The sequence below is a fragment of the Triturus cristatus genome, chromosome 2_1 (assembly GCF_964204655.1).
Source record: "Triturus cristatus chromosome 2_1, aTriCri1.1, whole genome shotgun sequence".
Lineage (NCBI taxonomy): Eukaryota > Metazoa > Chordata > Amphibia > Caudata > Salamandridae > Triturus > Triturus cristatus.
In genome coordinates this window covers 972,168,124-972,191,668 of record NC_140581.1, presented here as the reverse complement: position 1 = coordinate 972,191,668, position 23,545 = coordinate 972,168,124, and positions in this window count along the sequence as shown.

The following is a 23,545-nucleotide window of genomic DNA, read 5'->3' as shown; positions in this document are numbered from 1 at the left end:
TTTACAGTACCACAGACCCTCCTTTTGCCCTTACATAGGCAATAACTATACTATTGCTTAGTTCGTCCCTTGATACAGGTCTCCTTACACATGATGTAACACAGAGGCTACACACTACAGGAGCACACTGTACACATAGACAGAACAGGAAAAGGATGGCTAAGATCGTCCCAATGACTATTAGAATCTTCCATCCCCAAGCTGATATCAGTCCCCAGAACCACCCCATCATCGACCAGTCTCCTTTATCCACATGAATGGATTCGGAAATCTTATGCAGTTTGGAGATGGCTTGATAGACTGTCGGAGCGCTATCTGGTATGAAAATACAACAGCTTGATTGGATAACCTTGCATACCCCACCACGGTCTGCAAGTATGACATCTAGAACCATACGGTTCTGTAACGTCATGAGGCGATCCGCTTGGAGCTCAGCTTACAAGTTACCAAGGGCACCAGCCGTTACATTAACAGTGGTTTCAACTACACGAGTCAGTTGTCTCAGGTTCCTACTATTGACCATTGGTCCCCAAAATGGCAGGAAACCCAGGAAAAAGTCTCCCGCTTCCTGACCGGCAGTATCCTCCTTACTAACAACGCCTCTCACAACTCTGGTCTTGTGATAATCAGAGGCGGCAGTAAATGTCGGCGGTAGCAAATTTGCAACATAACACGTGCCCGACAAATCAGGGGGCAACCATGTATATGCTCGATCATTACAAACAAAATATGTACCCTTGGCTGCCAAAAACGCAGGGGAAAACTGTGATGGGAAAATGTACGTTTCAGCACAGTCACTCTTCCCTAACTGAGCTCTTGGATTTTGACCATTACCTTGTAAACAGAACCGACCTATGTGGGGTACGACCCAAATCGGGGATGAACTTTTACGCTGTTTCTCGCCCAGACAAATGCTATACCCCGTCGCGTTCCAACCCACATAAGCTCGCAACTCATCCTTGGGAATAGATGAATATGCATCGATATTTCTGCTCATGTCAGCAACTCCTTTCATCAAGGCTTTATTGTTCGTGCTAGGTCTAATGGAACGCGGTGGTCGTGGGGAATAGGTCTCAAGTGCAAAAAGAAACATAGTCTGGAATGCCCATGATGACCCATTATAGCTAAACGGCAGCACTAGATATGGGATACCTTTATTAATGGTATGCAGCATCAAACCACACACCCAGCAATTCGTCGTATTCATAACTAGTTGGTGCTGGTGCAGAAGTTGAATAAATGAATTGTTTACGAACTCAGAACGTCTAGCTTGTTCATGTTCAGGCAGAGGGTGGAAAGAGTGTGAGGAAACAGTAGGAAGAGGTATGGGCTGTATAGTGGGTGCAGACGGCACTTGAAAAGACAATAATACATAACCTACAGAAAACATCATCATGCTAAATAGGACAAACAGACATAATATTACAAAACGTTTGCTATTCATTACTTTACACATTCTGCTCTTAAAATGTATTTCCTCAGCGGGTCTCTTCATCTCGAAAAACTCCATCCTCTAATCGTGCTGTTCGCGGCGGGTGAGTGTCTTCTGCTAAGGAGTACACCTGTCAGTCCAGGGAACGCCCTAGACCAACCAGACCGTTGACCTAACGTCTCCGGCTTGTACCCCGAAGTCTTGGCACCGCAACCCTGCAGCTGAACCCGGATGGCGGTTCGAAAAAGCAAAAATAAGAAAGTTTTTCAGATGGAAGAGAGAGCTGCACTTCTCAAAAAAATATATCAAGGAAAAAAGAATTTTTATTTGTCCATAGTTCTCTGCCTCAGATTGTAGCGACTTCTTGTAGGTACTGTTTGGTCTTGAAACAAGAGTTCAGGCTCTGTAGTGTCCAATAGAATTGACGGTGGCACAGTTTCTTGCAAGATGTCATCGCTTTCCTTCTCAGAAAGCGTTCCTTTTACTCGTGCATCGCTAAACGGCAAGAAACGAGGCACAGTCTCAGTCTCTGAGTCAGCGATTCCTTTCTGGACCCACTGGTCGTCAGGAAAAGGCAAAGGGACCCTTTTGCAGTGAACGCCGTGTACCCAGTTCTTTTTACCTTTTACTCGAACAGCCGATCTCGTGGAAAGAAGGACGAGATGGGGGCCGGTCCAACGGGGCTCATCATTCTTTGTCCTTTTGAAATTTTTGACCAGCACCCATGATCCAGGATTGATAGGGTGTCCTGGAGCTTCAGAGACCTGGGGCAGAGTATCATGCACCTGTTGGTGTAAAACACGCAATTTAGCCGTCAATTCATACAAATAATCAAGCAGTATTGGGTGTTCGATCTCGCTGAATTTTGTAGGCCTTGGCACTCCCCATATATTGGCCGGGCGGCCAAACACGATTTCGTAGGGACTAAGTCCCAGCCGTGAATGCACAGTCATTCTAGTTGATAGGAGTGCTAAGGGCAGAGCGTCAGGCCATTTAAGACCAGAACTCGCTTGGATCTTGGCTAATTTGAGCTTCAATGTGCCATTGTAACACTCTACTAGTCCAGCTGATTGGGGGTGATTTGCAGCGTGGAATTTCTGCTTTATACCTAGTCCCTCACATACATTCTTCATCACTCGTCCCACGAATTCACTCCCATTATCACTCCATACCATTCTTGGCATTCCAAACCTAGGGAAGAATTCTTTGACAAGGGCTTTAGCTGTGGATAAGGCAGTATTGTCTTTTAGGGGGATATGCTTCTATCCACCTTGAAAAAGCGCAGACAACAACAAGTACATATTTCAAATTGTTGCACCTTTCCATGTGGATGAAATCTAGCTGCAAAACCTCAAACGGATACGTTGGAGGCGCAAAATGGGCGGCTGGAGTTGGGGTTCCCCTACCAGGATTGTATTTCAAACATACCATGCAATTTTTGACCACATTCTCTGCACACTTGAGAATTCCAGCGTTCTGCCATACTAGAGCCAACAACTTACAAATCCCTTTCACACTGATATGCGCTATTCCATGTGCCATCGTGACCACTGGAAGCACATATGCATCAGGTAACAACCATCGCCGGTGTTCTGACAGGTCAATCCAACAACCATTTTCATCCAATTTACCCTTACTTTCTTTCCACATGCTCAATTCTTTCTCTGTGGCTTCAGCTTGAAGGGACTTCACACTCTCTATCGTGTCTTCACACATTCCAACATCACCCACCCATCTTGCAGGGCCTGTAACATACATTCGATTCGTCACATCTTTTGCTGTTTCTTTCGCGATTTCGTCAGCAAATGCATTACCACGACCAACATCATCAATAACATTCTTGTGTGCACTGCATTTCACAATCGCAACCTGTAATGGCAAGGTCAACAACTCAAGGAGATCATTCACCAACTGACCATTCTGAATCTTAGTTCCATGCGAAGTCAGGAACCCACGTTCTTTGCACAAGCGCCCAAAACTATGGGCCACGCCAAAGGCATACTGACTGTCAGTATATATGTTCACTTTCATTCCTTTCGACAACACGCATGCTCTTGTAAGTGCAATTAATTCCGCTGCTTGAGCCGAATAATGTGGTATACGTGCAGTTTCAACAATCGTGTGCAGAGTCGTGACAGCATATGCAGCAGTCGTATCACCATTCGGAAGCTTGAAACACGAACCATCCACCCATAAGGTACCATCACACTCAACCAGGGGAGTATCTTTAAGATCCACTCTCCCTTTTGTTTCTTCTTCTGTTCTGAACGGACAATCATGCTGTTCAATCTCATCTGTGTCTGCTGAAATCGGCAGTAAAGTAGCTGGGTTCAACGTGTTGCACCTCTTTATGTGCACATGACTCGCTAACAGTGTCAACTCATAACCTGACAATCGAGCACTAGTTAGGTGCTGTGTCTTGGTCCTGTTTAATAACGTGTCCACTGCGTGTGGCACCATCACAATCAACGTGTTGTTCATTACTAACCCTGCAGACTGTCGAATAGAAGCAGCTGCTGCCGCTGTGGCTCTCAAACAACTTGGCAATGCCTTGGCTACCGGATCCAAAGTCGACGAAAAATACGCGCATGGACGCTGTCTGTCTCCAAAAGACTGTGTCAGCACTGACAAAGCACAACCTTCTTTCTCGTGAACATACAATGTAAAAGGTTTACTGTAGTCGGGGGTACCCAATACAGGAGCCGAACATAATGCCTTACGTAATTCCGAAAAACTTTTCTGACACTCTTCAGACCATGAGACGGGATTCGGTGTATCTTTGCATGTTAATGCTATCAAAGGTTTTGCCAGCAAAGAAAAACTCGGGATCCACTGCCTACAGTATGAAGTATTCCCCAAGAAAGCACGCACTTCTCTCTGTGTTCTTGGCACGCTCAATTGTGCAATGGCCTGAATTCTTTCTGGGGTCAGTTTCCTTCCCTCCTTCGACAAGAGATGACCTAAGTAGGTCACTTCTTGTCGACAATATTGCAGTTTTGAGAGAGACACTTTGTGATGAAAGGCAGACAAATGACGCAACAATGACAATGTAGCTTCTCTACAAATCTCCTCCGTATCCGCGGCGATTAGTAAATCGTCAACATACTGAATAAGGGTAGCACCGCTAAGTAAGACAATTGTATCAAGCTGCGCTTTTAAAGCCTGACTGTATATTGATGGACTTTCACAGTAGCCCTGCGGGGCGCGTTTAAAGCGGAAGCTGCGACCTCCTAAACTAAAACCAAAAATATCCCTGCTTTCCTCTGCAATCGGAATGCTAAAGAAAGCGTTCTTTAAATCAATCACTGAGAACCAAGCAGCGGAAGCTGGGATCATAGTCAACAAGGCAGTTATATCAGGGACAACTGGAAACTGTGGCACAACTATCTTATTTACCTCTCTAAGATCGATCACAAATCTGTAAACAGGTGGCTGAGAAGGGTCAGTACGTTTTAAAACAGGCAAAACAGGACTATTGCAAACGTTGCCTCTTGTCTCTTCAATTACATCCTTTTCAATCAAGTCATAGATGATCGCTAACAACGCTTTCTCACCTTCATTAGAGATCTTGTACTGGGGAATGCGTGGCAATTTAACACTGGCTTTCAAAGTGACCACATATGGCGGTATTTCCAAGCGACCCACATCGTTAGGACCAGTAGCCCAAAGGACATCCGGAAGAGACGACAATTCAGCTGGAAGTTTATTCTTCGACAAATACATTGGAGAAATCACCTCCCTACCCAGTGTAAGTTGTACTCCCGAGGGGGAACAATATAATGTCGCATGTAATCTCTTTAACAAATCCAATCCTAACAGATTTTCACCACAACCTGTCGTTAGGATAAGGGGTGCTTTCAGCTCACAAGGTCCGACCGAAAGGGGCATAGGACTAGAGATCGGGTTCCTAACCAGGGCGCCAGAAAAACCTACTGAAACATTCATTTCGCCAGACAAAGGCACGCCAGGGAGTTTCGAGTGCATAATTGAACTCTTTGCAGCACCAGTATCCAATAAAAAAGGCTCTGATACACCCGCTGTAGTCACCTTGACATACGGTCCACTCTGGTCCACTGGTACTGAAACAACTCCCTCTCTCTGTCTATGGCTGTCCTAGTAATCATCACCTTCCGCATTTCCATCTTCTGCATAATAGTCGTTATTATAGTACTGAGCTGTCCCACCAGTTACATTGGCCTGCTGATCAAAACTGTTCATCGTATTTTGAGGCGGAAGAGGACGCGCGTTCTGGGGAACATTCCCACGCCCTCTACCTCTAGGAGCTTGCTGACCACCTCTACCTCTCGCGCCATAAGCATTATTCGTGCGCTGCAACAATATAGGACAACTATACTTAAAATGACCTTCTTGTTTGCAATACGAACACTGATTGGGACCCACAGGAACACGCGGTTGGGAATACTCGAACCTTTGCGAGTTACTCTGAAACTGTTGGGGTTGTCGATAGTTACTCTGATCTTGCTTATAGCTATTCTGATCTCCACGTGGCGGGTAAGCCTGCTGTAAAAGAACCTTCGTCTTTAATTCTTTTGTTTTCTTGTCTGCTCTATCCTTCTCATCTTTATCCCTATTTTCGTAATACTGTGCAGTAGCCAGTATTTGCGCTGATGAGGAAACAGCCCAAGAACTCTCTGAATCTTTTAATTTCTTACACAACTCGGGAAGCAAATTATGCACAAATGTATCAACAAATAACCGTTGTCCACCTTCCGTACTCATGTCTTGACCACTGTGGTCGATAAATGTTTCTTCAAACCTGGTGAAGAAATCAGACACTGTTTCGTCTTTCTTTTGTTGGCATGCGGATAATTTATCCCAATTCACACGCATCGCTGGCATTAAAGTCTTCATGTAGGTAATAATTCTACCAGGGAGTTCTGCTACTAAGGGCTCAGGTTTCGCACCACCAACTTGTCTAGTATCTGTAGCAGTGATATTAGCCCATGTGCCACCTAATTCTGCAGCATGATCTGTATTACGAATCAACCCCCATAAAGGCTGCGGAACGATAGTCCCGAACAACATATCTATGTCAGCTAGGTTCATGACACACGATTCTGCAGTCTGTGATAACTCCTTATAATATCCTGCGGGGTTTTTACGGGGGTCAGGCAATGTCTGCTTAAGGGCTAAAATTTCTGATCGCTTCCAAGGAACATGTACCCAAACACGTTGGAAATGAGCTGGCATGGCCGCAATACTGTTAGCGGCATCAGCCGCAACCGCGTCCTTCCATACCGGAGGGACTTCTCTCATAGGGTATTGTCTAACCTTCCTATCAGAAGAGTCACGTTCAAACAGTGACTGAGAAGGACCCTCGATCCTAAAAGACAACAATGTCGCAACTGCCTTCTCAACATCGGGACCCACAATCGTACCTTTTCCAAATTCAAACCGTACATGACACAATTCCTGCGGGCTTAACTCCAAACCATGATCTTCCAATTCCTCACAGAGGAATACACACATTTTCTCGAAAACGTATCTCTGTTTTGGTGTTTCCCATTGATGAAAAACATTTACAACAGACTCTACATCATATCTTGAAGGAAAAACAATCCATTTATATGCCATGCGGTCTAATACTTCTTTCTCTTCAGAACCTGGCAGCTGACTACGCAACTGCGTACGTTGTGAACCAGGGGTCGTACTAGATGACCCAAAGAGAGGCGATATAAAACTAGTGACCGAACTAGCTATTCGTTGTCGTGTAGAAGGAGAAGTTGAGGCAAGAACAGGGGGAAAGACAGAGGGAAGAAAAACGGGTGCAGATACAGGTACAGGGGTCGTATCAGGAAGAGCGCCGAGGGAAGCAGCTGATGTACTAGGTAAAGTCACAGGAAGCGCAGAAGAGATAGGCAGCGAAACCGGCGGCCCTTGAGAGGGCTGCGCCGTAGGCATAGGAGCCGGGTGAGGAGGAGCTGGCGGCTGCGGAAAAGCTTGCGGCAAATTAACTGGAGGCCGTACATTTAAAGGCTGCGGAGGCGCTGTAGCACTCTGCGCATACGGGGGTGGCGAACTCAGCAAATGTGACATTAGGGGATCTTTCTCCTTTTCTTCTGACGCATCTTGCTGAAGGGGCGGCAAAACTGGGTAGCATTTATCAATCACTAATTTACGTTGCCTGTGCAGCTGCTCATTCATTTGCTCTTCTTCATTATCTTTAAACTGCAAGGCTGCTTGCATTATCGACATACCTTTCTCTCTTTTATTTTTCTTGGCTAATTTGATTTCTTTCTGCTTGGCTTCCTTTCGCCATAGGCGGAAAGAATCAAACATCGCCGGCCGGGCTTTCTTTTTAAATAATTTAACTTCTAAGTTATCTAGGATTTCTGTGTCGAAACTACCATTTTGGGGCCATTTTAAAACACCATTCTTCCTGGTGTATCGGATCCATACTTCATTATACACAATGGGGCCCACGCCATGTTTCACATAAAGCTCATACGTTGGAGTTCCAATTGGAGGAACCGGACACGAATCCTCTAATCGGGAGTCCCTATTACAACCCAAACAAAACAAATTTCCAAATATACTAGAACCAGGCATCGTCGCTCACTAGTCTAGTTTCAAACTTCAAAGGATTATCGAATACGATAGCCTCGTGAATACACGAGTCCTTCGGCTTTGGCACTTGCAAGTTCCAAATCAAAGCGATCCCAAAGGGATACCAAACCAAACTAAGGACTGGGAGACGCTCCACTTATACTTAACTGAGGTATCGATGACGTCACCAGAAGACTCGTTAAATCGTTTCGCTCTACCAAATCATCAAGGGTCCAAAACAGGGCGATAGTCAGGGCAGCAGTCCTTTGTAGCCGTCGGGACGCGGAGAACCTCGCAGCAAAGACTTTCGGACCACGTCGACATGCAGGGGTCGACGAAGTGGCGGCCTTCCTCCAGAATTTTCACACGAAGCTCCTCACAAACCTCTGGCTTGGACCGGTACCGCTGAAATCGCCCAGCGTTGGGCGCCAACCTCATTCTGCACCTGTGGATTCAATGATGCATTATCGCCATTAGCACTCGGGGCCAATTTACACTCGGACTTCCAATGCCCTAATTTTCCGCAATTATGACATGGCCATCTCTTTTTTGCTTCCTCTAAGCTGATTTGTCCCTTTCCTTTTCCAATATTAGGTTTTTGTCTCACTTGGCCCATGACATTTGCTTGCTCAATCAGCTGGGCTTCTTGTCGCTCCACTACCTTAACCTGTTGCAGTACTGGGTTTTTCAGAACCAACCCAGCGGTGCCAGGGGACACACCCGAAGACTTCGAGTTCTTCCTGTTTCGGACCACAGAAACACAGAGTCTTCTAGGTGAAGTCAAATATCATATTTATTGGCTGCAGACCAATCACAGGTATCCGAGAAGTACAACACAGTGTATGTTCTCAGGAGACTGCTCCCAACCAAAAACCAGTCTTTTCTTATATACAGAATATTACGCTCTGGGCAACACCGCCCCTGTTTTACAAGTGGTCGTTCACATATTTTCACTTCAAAGGAAGAGCACAGTCATGATGATAATCCCACATTTCAGCTCGGTCAGCACATGGTTATTTACCCAGCGAGGCTCAGAACCCTCATCAGATATCAGCAGACCCCAATAAAACGGACACCTCCTACTCGTAAAACAAGCCATAAAGTAGGAAACAGAGTAGAGTGTGAAAGGGATTAGTCAGGAGTTGCGTGGGATACACGATTTTATGATGTGTTGGGCCCTGATGCTAATCCCATAAGGCCGCAGTAAAAGGAACCGGCCGGGCAGGACTGACCTCGGGCAGCGGTGTCAGTTTGCATAGGTCACACAGAAACAAAAGAAAGATTGCGTGTCCTTTAGGCCTGGGCATGGCCTCAATGCGCAGCCTATGTGAGGGCAACCACAAAATGGTTACCCTTTTAAAATGGAACCCGAAGATTCGACATGTAGTATCGTATACACGGTGAATTCATCGGTGAAACATGACGAAAACACTCATACGTACCGCATTAGTCATTTGCGGTTCACTGATACCAAAATCGGCAGGGTAGGACCGTGTTACCAACATGGTTCCGAAATTTACAGTACCACACTGTGCCCACATCGCCTTCTCTTTCAGCTTGCGTTGTTTTGCTTCAATATCATCACTAAAATATTTTGCATGTCGTAACACTTCGTCTATCTTTTTATTTTGCCAATCTACTGTATGCTGTTTGATCATTTCGCTTACTTCAGGTCTTAAACCATAAACAAATCGATATACAAAATGACTTAAATCCTTCTCACTCACTTTTTCATCACCACTGTATTGCTTAAAAGCTAATAGCAACCTTTCATAATAGGCATGGACATATTCCTTAACCTCTTGGTGAGTTCTATCAATTTATACCCAATCAGTTTCTTTTGGTGGCACTTTATTTTTCAAAAAAGTAATTACCTGCTCATACTTTCTCATTACCTCCGGATCAGGGGCACCCATTTTAGGATCTCTAGGGTACTCTTGAGTTGGCCATCTTACTGTAATTTTACATTCTGCCCATAAGTCTGCGGTACAATTATATCGAACAGACCATTTAAATCTATCCACAACACTTTGGATAATTTAACAAACCTTTCCACCTGTCGATACCATTCAACAGGTTTTTCTCTTAGCCTGGGGAAATCATTTGTAAATAATAAAATATCCTGTCTAGTCCAGGGAACATGCACATAACCTCCTCCTGGGATCTCCCTCATGGGGCACTCCATTACTACAATCTCTTTTTCTCTTACCGGAAATGCCGAAAAGGTCTTATCTGTTGTATCCTCTCTCTTTCGAAACCACCTACTCTTCCACCTGTCTACATCACCCCATTTCCTCAATAAGGCAATCAATTCTTTAATCTGAGTCAATCTTCCTGCAGTATTTAGATTCTCAATATCCTTGTCAGAAAAGTCTACTCTATATGGTTTCTGTAAGGATCTTATTTTCTCAAAATCAATGCCCATTTCACTCGCTGTTTCTTCAAGTTTCTCATGCAGACTCTTTGCTCTCCAAGTTACACTCTTGCAGAGAAACATTAGCTCTTCATCCTGATATGCTTTTAATTTTTCAGTCGGAATAGTCCCTACTATTAATTCTTCCAATGTTATCTTTAATTTTGCCACATCTAGAGGTTGAGGTTCTGTATCTTTTCGCTGCAAACGCCTTAGCCAATCGCTTAATTCATCAGAAGTGGGACCTACAGGGATTGTTTCATTTCTTATTCGCTCCGTATTTCTTTCTGGATTTCCTGGCGCCGATTCTGTTGTCATCAGCGTATTACTTGCTGGACTTTGATTTATCATCAGATTTTTAGGAGTACTTAACCCTGATGTTCCTGCCATTTTTCCCCATGCATTTCTTCTAGAATCACTTTTTCCTGTCTCGATTTGCTTATTACTGTTGTAAGGAACTCTTAAACAATGTTCACTATCTTTCTGTTTATCAAAAACAGGCATCAGTGGCCCTATAGTTACAGGTACGGTTACGGCTTCCATATTTTTGGTTAATTCCCTAATTTTCTCAGTTAATTCCAGAGTAGTTCTAGCTAGTTCAGCTGAGTTTTCATTTCCTGTCCTAACAGGTTGTGCCAATTCGGAGCCTCTAAATTGATTATTTTTCCCAAAATCAGGTGGCGTTTGCTCAAAATATTTATTTCGCAGGGTTTCTTTTAACGGCGCACTCGGCGTCAGCAACGTAGAATTTGGTTGATACAGGGGAGGACTTTTATAAAACATGTCTTCTAGCACATCATCCTCCGACTCATTCACACGATACTTATAACCTTCTGACCCTGTATTGTTTTTCTTCTCTGTACACTTTCTGTCACTTGTCTCCTCAGTATTTCTCAACGGAAACCTCCCATCAGTCATGTTTGCACTTCGCCATCTTCTCATTCTGCCATCATGACTTTCCTGCCCACACGGTCTACCATCCATGTAATTATACCTTCTTCCACTTCGATGCCATTCCCTTTCATACATCTCTTCTTCCCATTCCGTCAAAGCTTCGAACTGAGTAGGTCTAGGTCTCGGTTCTAACCTCATCATTCTTTCTCTTAAGTTTCTTAATACAGCTAAACTAAACGAACCACTTTCTGGAAACGCTAGAACTCCATCTTCTTTTGTATATTTTGCCCAATTATCTAGCCAAATACATGCATGGTACCCATATTTCGCTGCCATAAAGGATGCAGGCGATTTTGGTGGAGGAAGTATCTGTCCTTCCCTAGTCACAGTTGGCTTATCCTTTTTAAATAGACTTTTAATTTTCCCAAACCATGACTTTCTCCTTCTCAGGTGGATCGTAATACATCATTTTTATTTTCTCTAGTTCTGAATCACTAAACTTCTCAAGTCACTTCTCTTGCGAGTATTCCGTATGCTCTCCAATCACAGCGCGACTCACACTAACGCACCAATCCTGTGCGTCTACGTCACACTGAAACTCTCAACTCCTAGCGCGTCTCACACCAACGCACCAATCCGTGAAAGCTTCGTCTCTCTACAGCTGGCCAATCCTAGCGCGGTCTTTCTGACGTCAGCTTTTCTTGCTACTCCTGGTTCTGCTGACCCCTCCTTTACAAATTTTATCTGCAAACTTTTCTTACGTTTTCTTCAATCAAAATCTGTTAGTAACGACATAAAAACACCACCATTGCCTGTTTCGCTAAACCAAAGAGATAATTTTTTTTCATTTACACAAGAATTCTGCATTTCCAGTAGGCAGCGCTTACCTCTACCCTACCACAGAATTATTCTGTTTCGCCGATAAAGTAGCACTTCCCTCTACCTTACCCTTCTAACAGGCAAAAAGGCTAACCGTTTCTCTGGGGATAAAATACATGTGGAGCTACACTGCTCCTGAGAATTAAGGCCAGAGTTTCACAAGAGAACCTGTTGCTATTGCACTCACGCACATCCACACAGAAATGTCCCTAACGATAACACACAACGATGTTACCAACTCGAAACCAGACAATACACCGTGCGACTTCTCTTGCCACACGTTTTCCCCGTGTACCTACAGGGCATCCAACTTCCTACGTCCCGGAAGTCTTCAAAAACAACATAAAACGCAACACGACTCACCATAGAATGTTAGTTCATAAATCAATAATCAATAATCACCAAACGAATGCAATAAAACCATAACTCTGCTACCAGAAAAACTGCTCCAGCGCAAAGGGCAAATTTACATATCCTCCATGCGTCACAGACCCGTCCTCACACTTATTCACTCATACACACATTCATTGGTGGGGCCCATAACACCAACACTCATACGTCTCACTCGAATCTGCACACAGGAGGAAAGAAACTCTGGACATGTGGGGTACCTTGTTACCTATCGGGGAAAAATTCTTTACATTATATACATTATATACATTAGTACCTATAGAATCCTAACTTTTAACATCAAGGCACTCCACCACTTGGTCGATGGACCAATTAGTTGGACTGGTTGATGGTGATTTAGAACCAGCTAAAACACATTTAAAGTTTCGGAACCTTAGGTTAATCAATACCTTATTAAAGAATCACGGACTCATTTTATTAATCAATGCTTAGTTTATCTAATTAATTCACTTTCATTAGCACAGTCAAATCTCAATCAGATCAGAATTTTAATGAGCATCATGAACACAAATTGACATGACAAGTATATTTACCTAAATTTGAATATAGGTGACCATTTCCAGAAGAACCCATCAACCCACAGCTTAATATAATTCCTTCAGATGAAATCGTCCGGTTAAACCCAAATTGGGACCCAAATAAGTCCGGGAAAGTCTCTCTCTTAGCACGACTCAGTCCCACACGTAGCCAAGGGACCAGACTTTCGCGCCAATAAATCGATCCTTCTCACCAACTGTCACCCACGGAAAATTTTGGAACAAACCTTTTTTCCCCTTCTAAATTTCCCTTTATATATTCTTTTCCCCTTACATCTAGAACAATGTGCAACAATTTTGAAGTAGAAGTGTTCTGATTGGCTAAATCCCCTGAATTTTGCAATAGGGTCTTGTATTCCCAAGTTTTCTCAGTTCCCATGAGATTGAACATGTCATCTCCCAAATTGTATTCTTTTGTACTGTTCTCAGGCGAAAAGTTCCGAAGTAACAGCATGTAGACCTCCGGGTACAGGTCGCCTTTGTCTTTTCAGTCATTCACACTAGCTGGGTCCTGGCAAATCTCCACGTTCCTATCCTTGACAAGGAACACGTAGTCTTGTTGTTAGAGGTCGCCTGCAGATCTTCAGAGCCATCCGAGTCTGCACAGTAGGCATTGCGCTCAAATGACGGTGGCCACTTCCGAACCCCATTTTGAATCCTGCGGCCTAGTAGGCCCGAATGCCAACTTAAGCAAAAACAAACATAAAAGTAATTAATATATGGAAATGAAGATTCTAATGTTTAAACCCATACTAATCCCAATATATATTAGTATTTGCCTAGCTTGTAGCAACATTTAAAGCAATAATACTCACCACTCCGCAACACTGGAAGCACATACCATCACAAAAGCACATAAATCATGCAATTCTCTGTGTCAACACATCCTACGGTTAATTTGCATGCCATAGTTAATCATTAGATTTATTAGCCATGCAATTAGCATTTTAGTCCCACGTGTATCTTGTGTTTATCAAGGTGTAAATGTTGGTTAGTCATAACATTACAAACAATTAATACAGGTTAATAGTTAGAATGATTACATAATTAGTATTTTCATGCAAATAGAGAAGGTATACAAAATGTTGTTTTACCTGCTCCACCAGCTTCAATCACTTTACCTCCATTCAAAAAAAACAAAGTTCTTCCTTTTATTTTCTACATATCCACCTTTTCTGTAAAGTCATGACTTTTCTTCCTTTTCTGCCTCTCGAACGATTGTTAAACCAGCTATAGTGAGCCAGGCTCGAGTGTTGTTACTCCCTTACCTGGTCTGCTTTCATACCTGCTGTCCCATCTGCAGAGACCACATCATGCTGCAGTTTGCCTTATCTCCACTCTTCCCTCCATCCTCACATACCACATGACCACTCTTCATTGGATCCCCATTAACAAACCTGTAATCCTCACACATTTCAGCTTTACCCATCCCACCCATCCATGGACCTTGTTACCTGTAATCTAAGTTATATCCGTAGCCACAATGCGACCTCAGGTCCATCCTCTTCAGCCAGACTCTTGGAGGTCAGTCTGTCCTTTTACTCGGCTGCTGTCAAATGGAATTAGCTTTCTCTAAAAATCCATATCCTTGATGGCTGTGTCTCTTACCACAGGGCTTTCAAAACCTGGCTGATTCCTCCTTCTTACTTCTTATCCTGGACTCAGCACCTTATTCGGCCTCTTAGCAACCCTACAGCGCCAGGATATGCCCTTGGGTAAGTGCACCCTACTCTGCGTCCACACACCATCATGCACTTACCTACTGTATATTTCCCTTCGTTAAATGGCGTCTTTTTATCAACCAAACCTCGCGTCCTGTTACTCATTAAGAAAAGCTAAAACAGTCAATTTACTAAAATTAGAATGCAACATGATTCAATGACTATGCATTTAATTGATTCAAACTACTGTAATTATATACTAAATTGAAAGACTAAGATTTAACAATGCACAATGTTGATTGGGTGGAGTATTAGGAATCGTATTAGACCTTTCAGTTTATTTACTACTATCCACAATTTGTAGACTATTCAGACGTGCAAAAAAAAGCATTGACTAGTAAAAAAGAGAATGCATAACTATTTTTAAATCAAGACTAATTCATGCCTGTATCTTTTGTAAAAGAGCCACTCCATCCAAATCTTAGGATCCATGTGTCGGCTGTAATAACACAATGAGAATTGTAAAAGATTCTTCTGTTTAGCACACCGACTTCCAGGGTTCCCTTCCTTGAACAAAGAATGTACAGCTGTGCAGGACTGCCCTTAGGAACAGTCAGTCTTGCCTGATATATGAGGCTCATGCCTATACACGCTTGTTACATATCCATGGCCGGGACAATAAACACTGACTATATTCTTACTAACGAGCACTAGGGCACCTGATGAGGAGATACAAACATGAAACTTGCAATGTATTTATTAAAGAAACAACTTGAGTGGCTGACTGAGGCTTAGGCCCAAATCATGTTATCCACAAGAATAAAGACGGTAAACTACGAATACATTTAGCATGAGAGAATACAATGATTATAATTTAGTTATTTGTGTGGCTCTTACTACGTGTAAATGCAGTGGCAGCTGTCACCTATTGGAGGGAGGTGGAGAGGGCAAATCGGAGGTGAGTGCCAGTGCAAATGACATTAACAAAATTGCCAACATGCATTACATTATCATAACTTTAAAACGGTAATGTAATGGATGTTGGTGATTTAGTGTGCATACATTTAATACATTAGAAAAAGAAAAAACAACGTACATACCTTGCGGCACGGCACGTCCATGCTCCCTTATGTTATCCTTCACTACTCCAGTGGGCGCCCCAGGCAACTCCCCTAACTAATCCTGGCACTGCTCTCATGCAGCATGAGAGCAGTGCCAGGATTGGATGGAGCAGGCTCTCTTAGGGCTCCAAAGAGCACTGGAGGCAGGCGCGCAATGCCCACAGGGCTAAAAGGGCTTCAGACCACCCCCTCCCCCGCCCCGTGTCTCAGCCCGGGCTGCTGAAGCACGAGCTGCTGTGGCTGGGCAGTATCTGGAGTCTTCTATCCAGCATAGCCCCAATTTTTCACAGGTCTTTAAAGACCATTTGCGTATTTACATACCTTTGTAAACAAGGCTTCGTTTTTTTTCTAGTTCCAGTACCCCCTGGGCCCCCACTCTGCCTATTCTTTACATTTGTATTTTACATATACGGCCGTACTGTGAGGATGCATTTCAAGAAAAGAAATATAAAGTAGGGTCGCCAAAAGAAAATTGCCAGTCTTGTGTTGTTTAAAGAGCTTACAAAGGCCTGGTCTTGACACTAAGGTGCCGATTCCGATCCGGTAAAACCCGGGTACAAATGGTCGTACGGAGCGTTTTCTCCGTCCGACTCGTGCCCGAGAAAAACACCCTACAAACTCACAAGTACGATTCGCACAGAAATACCATTTCCGTACGAGTCGTAAAAAACACCGACCGGCAAAAAAATACATACAAATCTGATTCTGGACGGCGCATATGCGACGTCCAGACGGAGTCAGGCAGCGTTTTACGGACCAGCAAGTACGATTCGTGCCGACGTCACTCCGCATGTAGCATTTGTTACGGGAGCCAAAAACTGCCGGGAAATTGAGGAAGACGTGAACAAGGAGCACCGATACGCGACGGACAGCCATGGACCCCAACCTACGCGTCATCCCGGCCCTCATAGCCTACGACCTCGTGTTCAGAAACCGACGCAGACGCCGCAGAAGGTCAGAACAACCCCCAGGGGCTAAGGGGGGGGTGCAAGGGGCAGGAAACATAACCCACACCCCACAAAATACTAATGCATCCTGCACATTGATTACCTCCATGGTCTGGTCACTTCGGGGGGCGTGTCCACCAATCCCACGTCCCTCCACAACGGAAGTCGACGTGGACGCGCACCCGTCACCACCACAATGGTGGTACGGGACGTACCCACACCCCTCAGAGCGTGGGTACGGTCCGTACCACCATTGTAGTGGTAATGTAGGGGTACGCGTGTACGGCCCGTACCCACGCCCCAGAGCGTGGGTACGGACCGTACACGCGTACCCCTACATCACCACTACAATGGTGGTACGGACCGTACCCACGCCCCCCAGAGTGTGGGTATGGCCCGTACCACCATTGTGGTGGTGACGTAGGGGTACGCATGGTACGGCCCGTACCCATGCTCTGGGGGCGTGGGTACGGGCCGTACCACCATTGTGGTGGTGATGTAGGGATACGCGTGTACGGACCGTACCCATGCTCTGGGGGCGTGGGTACGGGCCGTACACGCGTACCCCTACATCACCACTTCAATGGTGGTACGGGCTGTACCTACGTTCTGGGGGTGTGGGTACGGTCCGTACACGTGTACCCCTACATCACCACTACAATTGTGGTACGGACCGTACCCACGCCCCCAGGGCGTGGGTACGGCCCGTACCACGCGTACCCCTACATCACCGCCACAACGGTGGTACGGCCCATACCCACGCCCCCAGAGCATGGGTACGGGCCGTACCACCATTGTGGCGGTGACGTTGGGGTACGCGTGGTACGGCCCGTACCCATGCTCTGGGGGCGTGGGTACGGGCTGTACCACCATTGTGGTGGTGATGTAGGGGTACACGTGTACGGACCGTACCCACGCTCTGGGGGCGTGGGTACGGGCCGTACACGCGTACCCCTACATCACCACTACAATGGTGGTACGGGCCCTACCCACGCTCTGGGGGCGTGGTTACGGTCCGTACACGCGTACCCCTACATCACCACTACAATGGTGGTACGAACCGTACCCACGCCCTGTACCACGCGTACCCCTACGTCACCACCACAATGGTGGTACGGCCCGTACCCACGCTCTGGGGGCGTGGGTACGGGCCGTACCACCATTGTGGTGGTGATATAGGGGTACGCGTGTACGGACCGCACCCACGCCGCCAGAGCGTGGGTACGACCCGTACCACCATTGTAGTGGTGATGTAGGGGTACGCGTGTACAGACCGTACCCACGCCCCCAGGGCGTGGGTACGGGCCGAACCACGCGTATCCCTACAGCCCCATTACATGATGGATACAAGGCGTACACATGCCACGGATGTAGGTGTACGGCGTGGTGCAGCACATCAGCTGTAAATTAGGGGTGGTGTATGCCCAGGACAGCAGTGTACCACAGAAAGAGCGCAAGTGGGTGGGTGGGTGGATGCAGAGGACTCCCAGCAGTGCCAAGACATCTGAGGGGTGGGTGCCTATCACTCCCAGCAGTGGACAGACATATGAGGGGTGGGTGCAGAGGACTACCAGCAGTACCCAGACATATGAGGGGTGGTGCCTATCACTCCCAGCAGTGCCCAGACATATGAGGGGTGGGTGCAGAGGACTACCAGCAGTGCCCAGACATATGAGGGGTGGGTGCCTCTCACTCCCAGCAGTGCCTAGACATATGAGGGGTGGGTGCAGAGGACTCCCAGCAGTGGACAGAGACATGGGGGGGTGTACATCATTATCAGATGACCACAGCTCCAAGGGTGAATGTACGTATCCCTAACTTAGGACAATGATGATAGTGCCATAACAACACATCACTGACAGCAGTGTACCACTCCCAGGAGGAAGGATGTCTTTCCCCCACTGCATGACACACCTCATGTGGGTGTGAGGGCAAATAACACATGCATACCCACCCCTGGCAGATGCAGCACAATACACACACTGAGATCATGCCACAAGACTGTATAGTCATGTCACTGCCTAACAAGCTAAGAGAGCCAAAGAGAACACACACTGTCACGCACATCCCAGGACTGATATGAATGTTCAGGTGCTGGGCTAGCCACCAAGATGTTGTTTGTCATGGAAGGAATGGGGTGGAGTTCCCACAGATACAATGCCCACAATTGTCAGTCAGGTGTGCAAACACCCAGCAGAACAAGTACCATATGTGTACTAGGCTGGGATTACACACATGCATTGTGCGGAAAAGGGACCATTTATCCATGAAGGCATGGCAAAATACTCTATACACAAGTACAGTGATTACCAAGGATGGCACAGACGATGCAGCCGGACACATTGCTGAGCAGGCATGGCCAGAGTTGAAGGGATCCATCACCAACAAAGGACATGTAGACACAGGGCAACACAACAATTGTGCAACTCTCTGCAGGGGAGATGTCAGGTGCCACAGAGGAAGGAACACCCCTTGGGACAATGTCTCCAAACACAAAGAGCAGACACGACAAAGAATCTTTGCAGAGATCTTGTGATGGCACGCAGATACCAGGTTCCACCCCATGAGCAGCAGACTACAACATTTCCCTGAAACATAACACATGCCCACAACCCCAACTCCTGTAGCATCAGCATCAACATCAATACCTGAAATGCAAGACTTTTCAAACGAAAAAGAAAATGCTTTATTCAGCATAAAAATAATAATTTGTAAACGAGACTATTCACAAAGGCCAATGGCCAGTCCATATCATCAGTCCTTGGGGGGGACACATGGCCATGCGTCTCCCCTAGCTTGCCTGCACATCACAAGACTGTGTCGTCGACTGGGGGGGCATCATGACCAGGCACCGCAGGGACAGGTGGGGGAAGGGTAGGTGTGGTGGGTGCAGGGATGGATGACTCCACCACAGGGGGTGGGGCAGCACCAAAGGTGGAGGCGAGCTCGGCGCTGCACACTTCTGCCAGTTCTTCAAGCGTCTCCCCTGCACCCGGAGAAACAACAGGCCCCAAGGAGGGGGGGGTCGGAGGGATGGGTTGCAGCGCTACTGGGGGAGGTGGTGGATGGGCTGGGGGACTTAACTCCCCTACCCGTGGAGTGCCTTGACCGTTTGCGTCCAGGTGAACTAGTGGGGCTGAGGCCCAGCCCAGCAAAGTAGGCCTCCTTCTCCGAATCTGGGGCAGGGGAGCCAAGGGGAGTGACATCGGAGGGACTGGGGAGTGAGTCATGTGGACGAGGACTGTGGCTGCGTGCCTGCCTGTGTGCCCCAGACCCAGTGGGTGTGCCTGCTACCCCCTGAGTGTGCGTGTCAGGAGGTGTGCGCTTGCCCTTACGTGGTGGTGTGCTGCTTCTGTCTGGTGGGGTGCGTGTGTGTGGATGTCTTGGTGTGCTTGGGACAGGCATGGGTGTTGGACTTGTGGATGGGCCAGGGGTAGGGGGGGGAGGCAGCGCTGCAGGTGACTCGCTACTGCCGTCAGTGACGAGTCCAGGGACCTCAACAACATCCGTTGGTCAGACATCGCTGATGACATGTCCTCCATGTACGACACCATCTGGGTCAGCAGTCTGGTGTGGCCATGGAGGACAGTCAGGATCGATGTCTGCCCAACTTGCAACTGCCGCTGAATGTCCACAGACTCGGCAGTGAGGGCAGCAGGGGGGACAGGGGCAGGGGGTGCGGTGCCTGGCACGAAGGAGACACGGTGTGGCCTAGCACAGACAGAAGGGACCCGAGCGAGTGGGAGGGCGGTGATGGGAATGGAGGGGGCGGCGAGAGATGTACTGCTGCTTTCAGCTGTGGGAGCAGCCTCCGCCCCCTCTGGGAGCTCAGCCTCGGACCCGTCTTCCTCGTAGTCTTTGTTGGTACTGGGCAGGTCCTCCGCCTCACTCCCCTCGCCCTCCGTGCCACTAGATTCCACCGACTCCACAGCAGTGGTGGCACCACTGCTCGATCCCTCCTCCACATCAGTGCCGGTGTCTCCCTCGGTGTCCTCCGATGATGCTGTGGGCAAGGTGAAGAGACAGGAAAAAATCAGTCACCTGTATACATCTGACACATGAGTCCAAACAAAATAGGCAACAGTGCATATCAGGAAAGGCATCATGAGTAACATCTAGGGTGCTCCCCACATATGTAAGCCCTGCACTTCCCAGTTGGTTGACGCACCATGCCACTTGCAAACAATGAAAATTAGGACACAACAGCTAAAAACTTGAAATCCCAAGATCATGAGAAGCTAGTGTCTGGGATCAGTTGAGCACAGCAAGACTATGAAGGCATGCCACCTTTTGTTCACTGGGAAACAAACAGTATTGTTGCACCCAAGGCCAAATACCACATGCCAATGCAGAAGGTGTCCCCACACTCAGAGACCTGTGAGTACTTTTGACACCCCAAAGAAATACATTGTGACTCCTGGAGAATCACAACCCTTTACAAAATGGACATGTCTAGCATGTGTGAATGTGGCACTCTGTGAACACAACACACATGTGTCTGTATAGCAGAAGTCACACAAGGAGGTGCACACCAAACTACATGTACACAGTCATTGTCTGAGCTGCCAGACTCATTCAAATCAGCCACTGTTAGGCAGAAATGGCGTAGCAGTAAGTACATATACATGGCACCAGGGTGGTCTGGATGACTCGACACTCGTAAGTTGGTATCAGCAACAACCAAGGACTAACCCAAATGCAAGCACACTGTGGGAACATGTATATGTATGAACTCCAAACAAGTGTTGTTCAAACTGTGCGTTACTTTAAAATGTGCCAGCGTGTCCCTGGAAAGTGTAAAGGGGGTGTCTTGTGCACTTCCTTGGGAGAAATCTGTCATGCAGGCACATCATTGTCCTTCACAACCAAAAAACAAGGTCAAGCATATGAAACATTGAGACATGTTGACAGGTGTAGTGAGTGCCAATGGACATTTTCTCAGAGTAACAACTTGAATAATGTCATTTGTCACACGGCTATCCGTCACCTGATCACACAGTTGGCTACACACATCACCTACTGACTGTCATCTGGAGTGGCACACATGTCCACACCCAGGACAATGCATGAGCTAATGTGCCTGCAATTGTTTAGCAAAAAAGCCTAGCTGTACTGTGGGTTCCCCCTCATGGCAAGGCAGAATGTACCCACAGATGTCAGCACACAAAGAAACAACTGTGTAGCATCTGAACCACACACAGGTGCCAAAAATGTCCAAGCAGGATACATGATTGTCAAGAACTGACACAGGCAATGAAGCACCAACAGCAAGCACTGGCCAACATCATGGGGGCACTGCACGATGACTTTCTGTACTGCGAATCATCACATACAAGTCAGAACTGGCAATGAAACATCAGGGTTGAACATGTACGCCCCTCCCGCACACACCCACCCATACCTGAGTCAATGTGACTGATACCAATCAAGAAGTGAAAGCTCTTATTCAGGGTTCCAATAACTGTGCTTGAAAACTAGCTTCATTAACACAACATCACCTTGTAGGGCTGGCAAAACATATTGGTCACAAACAAACATCAACAGATTGTTGTGAATAGCCACACAGGCACTGCCCAGTGTGAGTATGCACAAGCAAACTGCTGTATCCCTGTCCAGTGGGCAAATGTATCACACATGTGAAAACTACTACCTAGGCCAGGGAACAATGCCACAGAGGCAGAGCCATGATGAACCCACAGTGAAGTGCACAGTGTTGGATGACACACATGAGTAGGAGGACAGGCTGTGTCAGGGGACTGTAGTGTGCACACTGCTCCATGGTCCTGGAATGAGCTGACTGTTACAGGAGCAACCGTCCCAGCACTATGCATATATCCCACTCATGCACATCATGTCTGAGGCCACAACATTGTTAATGCATGCAGCAAGTCTGTTCATTTGAAACCTCACACTCCTATGTTGGGACTCAGCATCAGTGGCAACAAATATGCACCCCCAAATGACTGTACAGGACAGGGCACAGGCAGACCACCCCCACACATGATGCTGAAAGCAGTGTGCACCTTGATAAACTGGCAGCCTAGATGACCATGTGTAATAGTGATAACACACAGACCAGGTAACACATGTCACGGAGGGGAAGGGAGGAAGAACAGCACAGGTTGACTGTGGGGGAACAGGATATGCACTGCACATATATACCCTGGCAGTGTCTCCAGGCGACTGAGCAGCAACAAAAGCTGGCGACACACAACAAACACACATGTACCTACCCCCTTCCTACTGCTGTAACTCCTGTATCCGCCTATCCAGGTCAGGGAAGACCACCGCCAGGACACGCCGCATCTGGTGGGTCAGGCGCCAGCGCCCGCCATGCTTGTGAGGAGCCTCCTCCTTCAGCATGACCCGGGCGATCCTCCGGGTCCAGCACCGGATGTCCTGCCATCTCTTCCTCACTTGTGGCAGGCGCCGACTGCAACCCTCGGCCTATTGCACGGCCTTGACGGCATCCTTCCAGATCTTCCCCTTGTGGTAGGGGGATACCTGTGTGGATGACAAAGTGGGACAACATCACTACACCTGCACCATGTCACAGAGACACACATTTGAACATCTTAGATTTGTAGAACAGGGCATAGTATGCTGGTAAGTAATAGCACCTTAGTCATAGGGACTTTTTCCACTGGGGATGCACCAATGCACTACATGGCATAGTAAGTACAC